Here is a 10499-nt window from a genome sequence, read left to right as displayed (position 1 = left end):
CTTCTACGCCATCTCTTCGATGCTGGCAGCTCTGGCAGCCACATTCACGTTTTCCACTTCTATCGCAATCTCGACCATGTTCACATTGGCAAAGATCTCGAGCTATTCGTTCAGGTTGGTGATATCCTACCGATTTGCATTTTGCTTCACTAGTTCATAGTAAGATTTGCATTGTATAAGCAATAAGATATTAAACTTACAATTTGTGTTACACTCATTATTTTTTAGAATAGAGTTCAAAGCTCTTTGTTCATTGGAGATTGATGAGATTGTAAGAAATTTAAGTAAGATGAAATTGCCACAAAGAAATCAATCAACTGATTCAATGCTATAGAGATAGCAGTTAAAACTCATATTCCTATAATCAGGGGTCTTCTCAGGTTTATGCTTACTTTGAAGTCTTGTGCTCCTTTGTCAAAGATAATGTCAGATATGCTGGTACAATATGTGCTTTAGAATCATGAATTTCTGTAATAGATATCACTATTTTCAGAAAAATGGCCCTTGGATGTTTCTGTACACCACAGAAATTATTTTGATTCTAAGTAATGTATCATTACGAAAATCTGAGTCATACTTTTTAGTTGATATCTTATTCACAATTTCTATTTCTCAGGAGGCCTCATATTATTGTTCCAACCTTTAAAATTACTGCGGTGGAACATTTGCAGAAGATCCAGATTGGGGGAACAAATATCACTAGTCAGGTTTGTCCATGCAGCAATAAATTTCTTTTAATTTTCCTAAAATAGAGAAAAGAAGACAAAAGAAAATGCTTTATGTCATTCTTACATTGCTCTAAATTTTGGAAGAAAGGATGAAGCTTTCATGGCTGCTGTCAACAAGGGAGGCTATAATGCACTATTATCTATTTGAGTACTATCAAGATGACTTGGTCGTTGTTCTTTTGAATTGGCAGCGACGACACGGCTTCTCACGCGCGACAATCCGGTGACGCGACACGACGACAGCTTGCAGGGACGACGACAACGCGACGGCGGTGGTGAAGCCCGATGCGCCGGCGCGGTTCTCCTCCCTCCCCTTGCCTTCTTCTCCTTCGGCCAACAGTGCTTCGTGGGTGTGTGTGCTGTGTTTCTGATTTTCGCCTTCTCTGCCTCTTTTCTCTCAAATTTCTGTTTCTGAAGCTTTGTGTCAAAGGGGATGAAAGGAACTGTGTGTGTGTGTGTGTGTGTGTGGTTTGTTGAGGGTGAATGGCGCTGAGAAGAGTGGGGAAGGGCTAGGATTTAGGCAAAACTAGGTTTAGGGGTAATTTGGTAATTTCAAACAAAGTTGGGAATAATATAGTAATTGAAACCCAAATTAAATCCAACACTAATTGTATATAGAAAAATACTATTTGCTCATCAATTTTACAAATTATTTTCAATAAAATGTCTAAATCCAATAATTAGAAATAATATAATTAAATCCTTTATTTTCCCAAAACAGTAGTATCAATATTTTAAAATATTAATTATTATTTAGTCCAAATCATATAAAATCCTTGTTATTTCATAACTATCAACTTCATAATTTAAATATAGAAAATAATCCAATAATTATAAAATAGGATAATAATCTTAATCTATTTCAAATTCAATTAATCGAAACTTGCTTTAATTTTTTTTAATAAAAAAATTCAGAAAATTAAAGTTATCGAAATACTGAATTTGAAATTAGCTCATGATAGCCCTTTTTCAAAAGTCATGTGCCTTACATTTAGCATGACAAAACTTTCTTCATTTACCTTTTTTAACTTTTTTTAATGAGGTTATTTTTTTAGTTTTGTAAATATTTATAAAATGGAGTAAGGATTTTATGAAAAAAAGATTGAGTAAGGATTTTAACTTTGTGTTGTATAAATGAACTTGATTAGAATGATTAATTAGATTGAGTCAAGTAATTTATGAAATTTTAGTGAATATTAATTTAGTAATAGCAACATACATCTTTATGATAAAGCAGGTATTGCAATAGATACAATAACAATGATATAGAACGCAAGCCACAATACAACAAATGATGAAAAAACTAAATGCAAAATACAAAAAGATCATAGATTATAAAGACAAACAAAGCGACAACACCTTATCAAGCAAGTCTTCAAATGGAATCTTACTTGCTACCATCCACCATTCATGCATCTAATAATTCTCTTCTGCTTTTTATTTGTACCTTTATATCTTGTCTTATTCAAATGTTAAACACACACACATTTAACAATAGAAATATTATAAGCATATCTCTCAAACATTTTGCTGTGGATTATTTGAGTTGGTGAAACGTATTGATATATTACTTGCTTTTCTTACATTTGAATTTATTTTTACTTATAATTTTTTCACGTTAAAATCATCAACTAATATTTTTTCCTGACAGAAAAATCACCTATAGATTCATGTGAAAATAATTCGCAGGTAAAAATTTGCAAATAATAATTTGCTATATTTTAGTAGTTCATGAACAATAGACATTAACATGTAAGAGGAATTGGTTGAATGATTAACGACAATATACCACTCTTAGCTTCAGAATCTTGAAAAGTATGGTAATCTCCATGATCATACATGTGGCTAATACCATTTTTGTAAGGCCTAAATAGTGTCTATGAAATCTTGAGAGAGAGAAGAATGATATGAGCTTCTTTGTTTATGTTCTTCCAGAGTGTATTTATAATTGATCTAACATGATTACATGCCTGATAAACCACTATTTTATGGTTTATCTTGTGCTCAATTGAGTGATTTTTATCTACTCTTTACCCACTTATTCATACTATTTGCATGGTTTTACATTTGCCTTCCTAATTATGTGCTTTGATTGAAAACATGTTTCTTTGGACTTATATTTGCTTATTATTAATCCTCTCTTATTACCATTAGATGCCTTGATATGTGTGTTAAGTGTTTTCAGATATTATAAGGCAGGAATAGCTTGGAGGATGGGAAGAAAGCATGCAAAAGTGGAAGGAATACAAGAAGTTGAAGAAATTGCTAAGCTGTCCAGCCTGACCTCTCTGCACTCAAACGGCTATAACTTTAGCTACAGAGGTCCAAACGACGCGGTTCCAGTTGCGTTGGAAAGCTAACGTCCGGGGCTTCGATTTGATATATAATATGCTATAGCTTCCCTGACGCTAGGCGACGCGACCGCGTGATCCATGCGGCCGCGTCGCAGTGACGAAAATCCAGCGTGGCAAAATTCGAAACCAGCGAATTCTGGACTGTTTTTGACCCAGTTTGCAGCCTAGAAAACACAGATTAGAGGCTATAAAGTGGGGGAATACATCCATTCATAATGAAGGCTTACAATAATTCATAATTTTAGGAGTAGATGTAGTTTTTAGAGAGAGAGGTTCTCTCCTCTCTCTTAGGATTAGGATTTAGGATTTCTCTTAGTTTTAGGAGTAGCTCTCAATCCCAGGTTCTTTATTTTTATTATTTTCCCAATTTTATTTATGAATTCTTCTATGTTACAGATTACTCTTTGAATTAATGTTATTTGAGGTATTTCAGACTTATGATTGCTCTCTTTAATTTATTAATGCTCTGTGTTTATCCAAATTATTTTCATTAAAGTAGACTTTCTTCCCTTTTGGCTTTGGTTAGGTGATTGGTAACACTTGAGTTGTCAAACTCAAGAGTGGTTGAAATTAGCTGATTTTGCTTTAGCTAGGATTGCTCTAAACACTAGTCTCTCCACAGGAGTTGACTAGGACTTGAGAATCAAGCTAATTAGTCCACTTGACTTAACTAAGTGGGATTGAAATCCAATTCTCATCACATCTGATAAGGATAACGAGGACAGGATTTCCGGTTCTCCATACCTTGCCAAGAGATTTTATTATTGTTAATTTATTTATTTTTTTTACTTGTCATTTAAATATACCTGTGCACATTGCCCAAACTCCAAATTTCTCAAAACCCCTAATTTACAATCTTCATAACCAATAATAAGAACATACTTCCCTGCAATTCCTTGAGAAGACGACCCGAGGTTTGAATACTTGGTTATCAATTTCAAAGGGGTTTGTTACTTGTGACAACCAAAACGTTTGTACGAAGGGATTTCTGTCGGTTTAGAGACTATATCTACAACGCGACTGTTTTTATGACATTCTTTACTGGCAAAAATCCTGACGTCAAAATGGCGCCGTTGCCGGGGAATTGCAAACGTGTGCCTTATTATTGGTTATTGTAAATATTTTATTTTTGCTTGTTTATTTGTTTTTATTTTTATTTTTATTTTTATTTTTGCTTTTTCTTAAGTTAAGAGGTTATTGGTTTTTTATTTTAAAATTTCTATTTTATCTTATCTTATTTCAAAAATCAAATTTCAAAATTCAAATTTAAAAATTTTTTAAAATTCAAATTTAAAAATTTTCAATTTTCAAATTTCAAAAATTAAAAATTCAAAAATTTAAAATTCAAAATCTCAAAATTTAATTTTCAAATTCAAAATTTAAATAACCTTTTAATTTAAATTTATTTTTATTTTTGTTTTTAATTTTTTATTAGCTACTATGAATTCTCACCCCTCTCGCTTCAAGTTTGATTCCAATGTTGTTGTTAGAAATGGAAACTATAATAAGAACAGGCATCAAGGTTAGAAGAATCAAAGATGGGAGGAGCCACAAGGATTTAATCAACCCTCATGGCAACAACCACCTCCAATGGACTATCAACAACCATTCTGTGATGCATATCAAGGCAATGGCTATGGTGAGCACTCTTTTGATTATCAACAACCACCACCATATGCCTATGAACCCTTTCCTCAACATGACTTTGGACCACCATACTCACAAGCCCCTTTCCACCATTCACCTCCATATGACCCTGACCCACATCCACCATACCAACCACCTTATGAACCAAATGAACCATACATAGATCCACCCCAAACCTCCTTGGAGAAAGCACTTGCCAATCTAAACTATACTATACAAGCTCTCGTCGCCCAAATCAGACCACCAAATACCTTCAACAATCAACCCTCAAGCTCTAGTACACTTCCTTTTCAACCACAGAATGATCTCTCCATCCCATCACCACCATCCATGGAAGAGCACCCACATCTATCAATCCAAGAGCAACATGATCCCAATGATGCTATTGACATGGAACAAGAGAGAAGGGATCATCTTTGCGAATCCATACTTCATAAGGAGCTAGAGGAGGCCCTAAAGGTGAAGGTAGTAAACACCCTTGAAGATGAAAGAACAATTGAAAGGAGTTATCATGGAAAGCAAATCATCAAGGATGAGTACGATTTTATATTAAAACTACTGGACAAAGCAGTAATTATTAAAGAGGAAAAAGTGGTTGAAGACTTGCGAGATGCTGAACCTCCATGGGAAAGTCAAGACATAGAGCCTCCTTCCAAGACGGTTGCATTTGATGTTGAGGAGGGTGTACAACCTCCAAGGCATACCCTGGTTGAAGACTTGGAAGAGGTTGAAATTGAAGAAGCTTACAAGGAGGTGGAAGTTGTCAGAGAAGAGCACAAGGGAGTGGAACTTGCAATTTCATTGAAAATACCTCCCCCTAAGTTGCCATCATCCTTCACAACATTCAAGTGGGTAAATTTCATATCCCTTAGCTTTCTAATCCCACTTGAATATGGGCTATAGGAGACGGATGGTCAACTTAGAGCTCTTTGTGGCATTAAGAGTAAGAGGAAGATGGCCAGTGATAAGAATTGTCAAGCAAGGTTCATCATGGTTGGAAGCTTTAAGTTTAAACGCAAAGGTTGGTATAAAGCTCAACTGAATGGGTCTAGGAAGCTGTTTGGTCACTGTAGTGAGAATTCAGATCACCTTTCACCCAGCTAGAAAAATGCAGATCGAGACAAAAACGGGTGTAAAAGTAAAGTTTGGGATCCTGGAATCTGTTCTGGCATTTGTCACTCCGAGAGCCTAAGAATCTGTTTGAAGCTTCTTAAGGGCTTTACATGCTTAGTTTGGGATCCCGGAGGACACTGGAATCACAAACATTGGTGAAGATTCCTGGATGAATTCAAGCACAAGCCACCATAACAGGAAGCTCACCAAATGTCCAACTTAAGGACTCTAACTAAAAGTGCTATGTGGGAGACAACCCACCATGGTATGATCGTCCTTTTTCATTTTTTATTTAGTTTTATTTGTTTTTGAATTTTATTTTATTTTGTTATATTGAACCTGGAGTTTTGCATCACATTCATATTAACACTACATTCTGCATTTTTCAGATTACAAAAAAAAAAAGCGAGTACGCGACGCGACCGCATCAGTGACGCGTCCGTGTCGCAAGGAGAGGGGAGAAAAATAAAAACGAACAGAGAGTTACGCAGGAGTAGGGCTGGAGGCGCGCCATTAGCACAAATTGACTCCACGCGACCGCGTCGATGACGCGTCTGCGTCATTTGGAAAAATAGCCTCCCACGCGACCGCGTCACCCACGCGGCCGCGTGACCTGAAATCGGCGTAAATGGTGTATGACCGAAAGTTGAGCTAGAGTTGGGCTGGACTCGTGCTGGTAGCCCAAACCTCACCACGCGAACGCGTGCCTCACGCGTCTGCGTCATATCCCCATGATGGCCACTCACGCGATCGCGTCGACCACGCGATCGCGTCGACCACGCGATCGCGTCACCCAGAATTTTGGCAAAAAGAGTTTCGAACAGAGAGTTGCGCGACCACGAGGCTGCACTCGCGCCAAACGCACAAAACAGGCCACGCGATCGCGTGACCCACGCGTCCGCATCACCTGACCTTATCACGCACCACGCGACCGCGTCACTCACGCGTCCGCGTCACAGGCGGCGCACAGAATATCCAGCTCAGCCAATTTTCTTATCTCTTTCTTCCCTAATCCTTATTTTTCTTCTCTTTTCTTATTTCTTTCTTATTCCTTTCTTATTTTCTTTCACTTCCATTCTATTTTATTTCATTTATTTGCATACTTTCATTCATTGCATTATTTTCATTGGTGTTAGAATTTTATTTGAGTCATTATTCCTCATTATATGTTTGACAATTATTATTATCTTCTTTAAAGGATTGCTTGCATGTTCACTGTAATACTTTCTATACCTTCTTCACCATGCATGCTATGTGTTTGTGAAAAAGCTCATATGGCATTATGCACTTCTCTATGTTATTCTACTATTCAATGCTTGCTTTTCATAAACTCCCTTTACTATTGTATTAATTGAAATTAATTGTCAATACAAACATGTTGCTAGTTTGAAAGACTTGGTAATCTAACTTGGACATTGAATGCTTGATCTATGCTACTCATGCCTTTGCCTGCATGCCAATAAACACCTTACATTCAATTGTTATCATATGCACTAGCTATTTTTCATTGCTGGCTTTTCACATGTACTCGAGAGTATGTGTTAATGTCAATTACATCCTAATGTGCATCCATCACCACTCTTCCATTCTCTTCCTTGCTATATATCTATTTGAATTTAATTTACTTTCTCCTCTCTTCTTCAGGATGGCCACCAAGGAAGGAAAGGAGAAAGCTACTCCCAAACCGCCGGCAAGGAAAGGAACAAAAAAGAGCCCAGCTGAGAAACCACAACCCCCATCCACTTGCACATCTTAGCATGCACCGAGGACGGTGCAATCTTTAAGTGTGGGGAGGTCGATACCGATCTCCATGGGTTAGTTATTTCCTATTTCAACACCAATGTTAATTTGTTCATTGTTGCATCTGCATATTTGATTGCATGTTTATTTGATTTTGTGCATTTAGTTACTACTTGGTTAAAGTAATAAAATTCTTTTTAGGACTCTATTTTTGAAAATTTTCACTAATTTAAATTGAAAAAAATTATTATTTTTTATGTTAAAACTTGTTTGAAGTTGTATTTGGAACATAGTTTTTGAGCCAAAGAACACACAACCTGTGAGATTTGAGCTTATTTATATGGTTACATTATTTAACCATAAATATTTTATTCTTGTGTGTTTACTTCTCTATGATTGCAATCTTTGCTTTGTTCCATTCTATATGTCCATTATTTAGTATATTTACATGCTTGCATATGATTGAGGCCATTACTTGTTATTAGCTCACTTATCCCAAATAAGCCTACCTTTTACATCACCCTTGTTAGCCACCTTGAGCCTTTTTATCCCCATTTATTCTGTTCTATAACCACATCACTAGCCTTAAGCAAAAAAACAATTAAATATCCCAATTGAATCTTTGGTTAGCTTAAGATAAAGATTGTGCATCAACTAAGTGTGGGGAAATTGTGGGAACATGGGTTAATAAGGGAATGTATCATGTTTCTAATTTATTTGAATATTGGGAATTTGGGAACCTACTCATAAAAAATCAAAATAGAAAAATAATAGAAAATTCCATGTGCATTGATAAGTTATGTTTATTTCTCTAAAAAAAAAGAGAGAAAAAGAAAAAAAAATATATATATATAATATAAGTAAAATAAATAAGGGGACAAAATTATCCCAATATTAAGTTTAATAAAAGATCAATGCACATGTGATAAAAATTAAAGAAAATTTGATACATGAGTATGGGAATTATACAAAAGTGGGAATTATGGGTAGCTAGGCATGAATTTAAAAGTATATAGAGTATATGTATATTAGGTGAGAGCTTAGGTTAATTAAAGATTCATATTATAGCTCACTTGGCCATACATATATCCTTACATTTACCTCAGCCCCATTACAACCTTGAAAAGACCTCATGATATTTGCATTGGTATACTAAATTTTGTTGATTGGTTAGATGAAGAACAAAGTTTTAGAAAGCATGATTAGAGAAGACTAGAGTGAATTACCCTATACACTTGAGAAATTAGAGTGATATACACTTCCAATGAGGGTTCAACGCTTAAATTCTATGTTCCCTGCTTTCATGAGCTATCTTACAAGTTCACTTGCTTTTTATTGTCTGATTTGAATTAGTGGAAATTGGTTTGTATTTGTCTTGGAGAACTTATTTACTCTTAACTAAGTAAGTAAAAGCATTTAGCATGTAGTTGCATTCATAGGTTGCATTTCATACCATTCCTCTTCATCTTTATAGCTTCTCTTGAGCTTAGCATGAGGAGATGCTATTGTTTAAGTGTGGGGAGGTTGATAAACCACTATTTTATGATTTATCTTGTGCTCAATTGAGTGATTTTTATCTACTCTTTACCCACTTATTCATACTATTTGCATGGTTTTACATTTGCCTTCCTCATTATGTATTTTGATTGAAAACATGTTTCTTTGGACTTATATTTGCTTATTATTAATCCTCTCTTATTACCATTAGATGCCTTGATATGTGTGTTAAGTGTTTTCAGATATTATAAGGCAGGAATGGCTTGGAGGATGGGAAGAAAGCATGCAAAAGTGGAAGGAATACAAGAAGTTGAAGAAATTGCTAAGCTGTCTAGCCTGACCTCTCTGCACTCAAATGGCTATAACTTTAGCTACAGAAGTCCAAACGACGCGGTTCCAGTTGCATTGGAAAGCTAACGTCCGGGGCTTCGATTTGATATATAATATGCTATAGCTTCCCTGACGCTAGGCGACGCGACCGCGTGATCTATGCGGCCGCATCGCAGTGACAGAAATCCAGCGTGGCAAAATTTGAAACCAGCGAATTTTGGACTGTTTTTGACCCAGTTTGCGGCCCAGAAAACACAGATTAGAGGCTATAAAGTGGAGGAATACATCCATTCATAATGAAGGCTTACAATAATTCACAATTTTAGGAGTAGATGTAGTTTTTAGAGAGAGAGGTTCTTTCCTCTCTCTTAGGATTAGGATTTAGGATTTCTCTTACTTTTAGGAGTAGCTCTCAATCCCAGGTTCTTTATTTTTATTATTTTTTCAATTTTATTTATGAATTCTTCTATGTTACAGATTACTCTTTCAATTAATATTATTTGAGGTATTTCAGACTTATGATTGTTCTCTTTAATTTATTAATGCTCTGTGTTTATCCAAATTATTTTCATTCAAGTAGACTTTCTTCCCTTTTGGCTTTGGTTAGGTGATTGGTAACACTTGAGTTGTCAAACTCAGGAGTGGTTGAAATTAGCTGATTTTGCTTTAGCTAGGATTGCTATAAACACTAGTCTCTCCACAGGAGTTGACTAGGACTTGAGAATCAAGCTAATTAGTCCACTTGACTTAACTAAGTGGGATTGAAATCCAATTCTCATCACATCTGATAAGGATAACGAGGACAGGATTTCCGGTTCTCCATACCTTGTCAAGAGATTTTATTATTGTTAATTTATTTTTTTTTACTTGTCATTTAAATATACCTGTGCACATTGCCCAAACTCCAAATTTCTCAAAACCCCCAATTTACAATCTTCATAACCAATAATAAGAACATACTTCCCTGCAATTCCTTGAGAAGACGACCCGAGGTTTGAATACTCGGTTATCAATTTCAAAGGGGTTTGTTACTTGTGACAACCAAAACGTTTGTACGAAAGGATTTCTGTCGGTTTAGAGACTATATCTA

Source organism: Arachis ipaensis, chromosome B8 (assembly GCF_059453495.1).
Source record: "Arachis ipaensis isolate K30076 ecotype BB chromosome B8, ASM5945349v1, whole genome shotgun sequence".
NCBI classification, from domain to species: domain Eukaryota; kingdom Viridiplantae; phylum Streptophyta; class Magnoliopsida; order Fabales; family Fabaceae; genus Arachis; species Arachis ipaensis.
The sequence above is the reverse complement of the archived record's forward strand: the minus strand, read 5'-3'. Positions refer to the sequence as shown.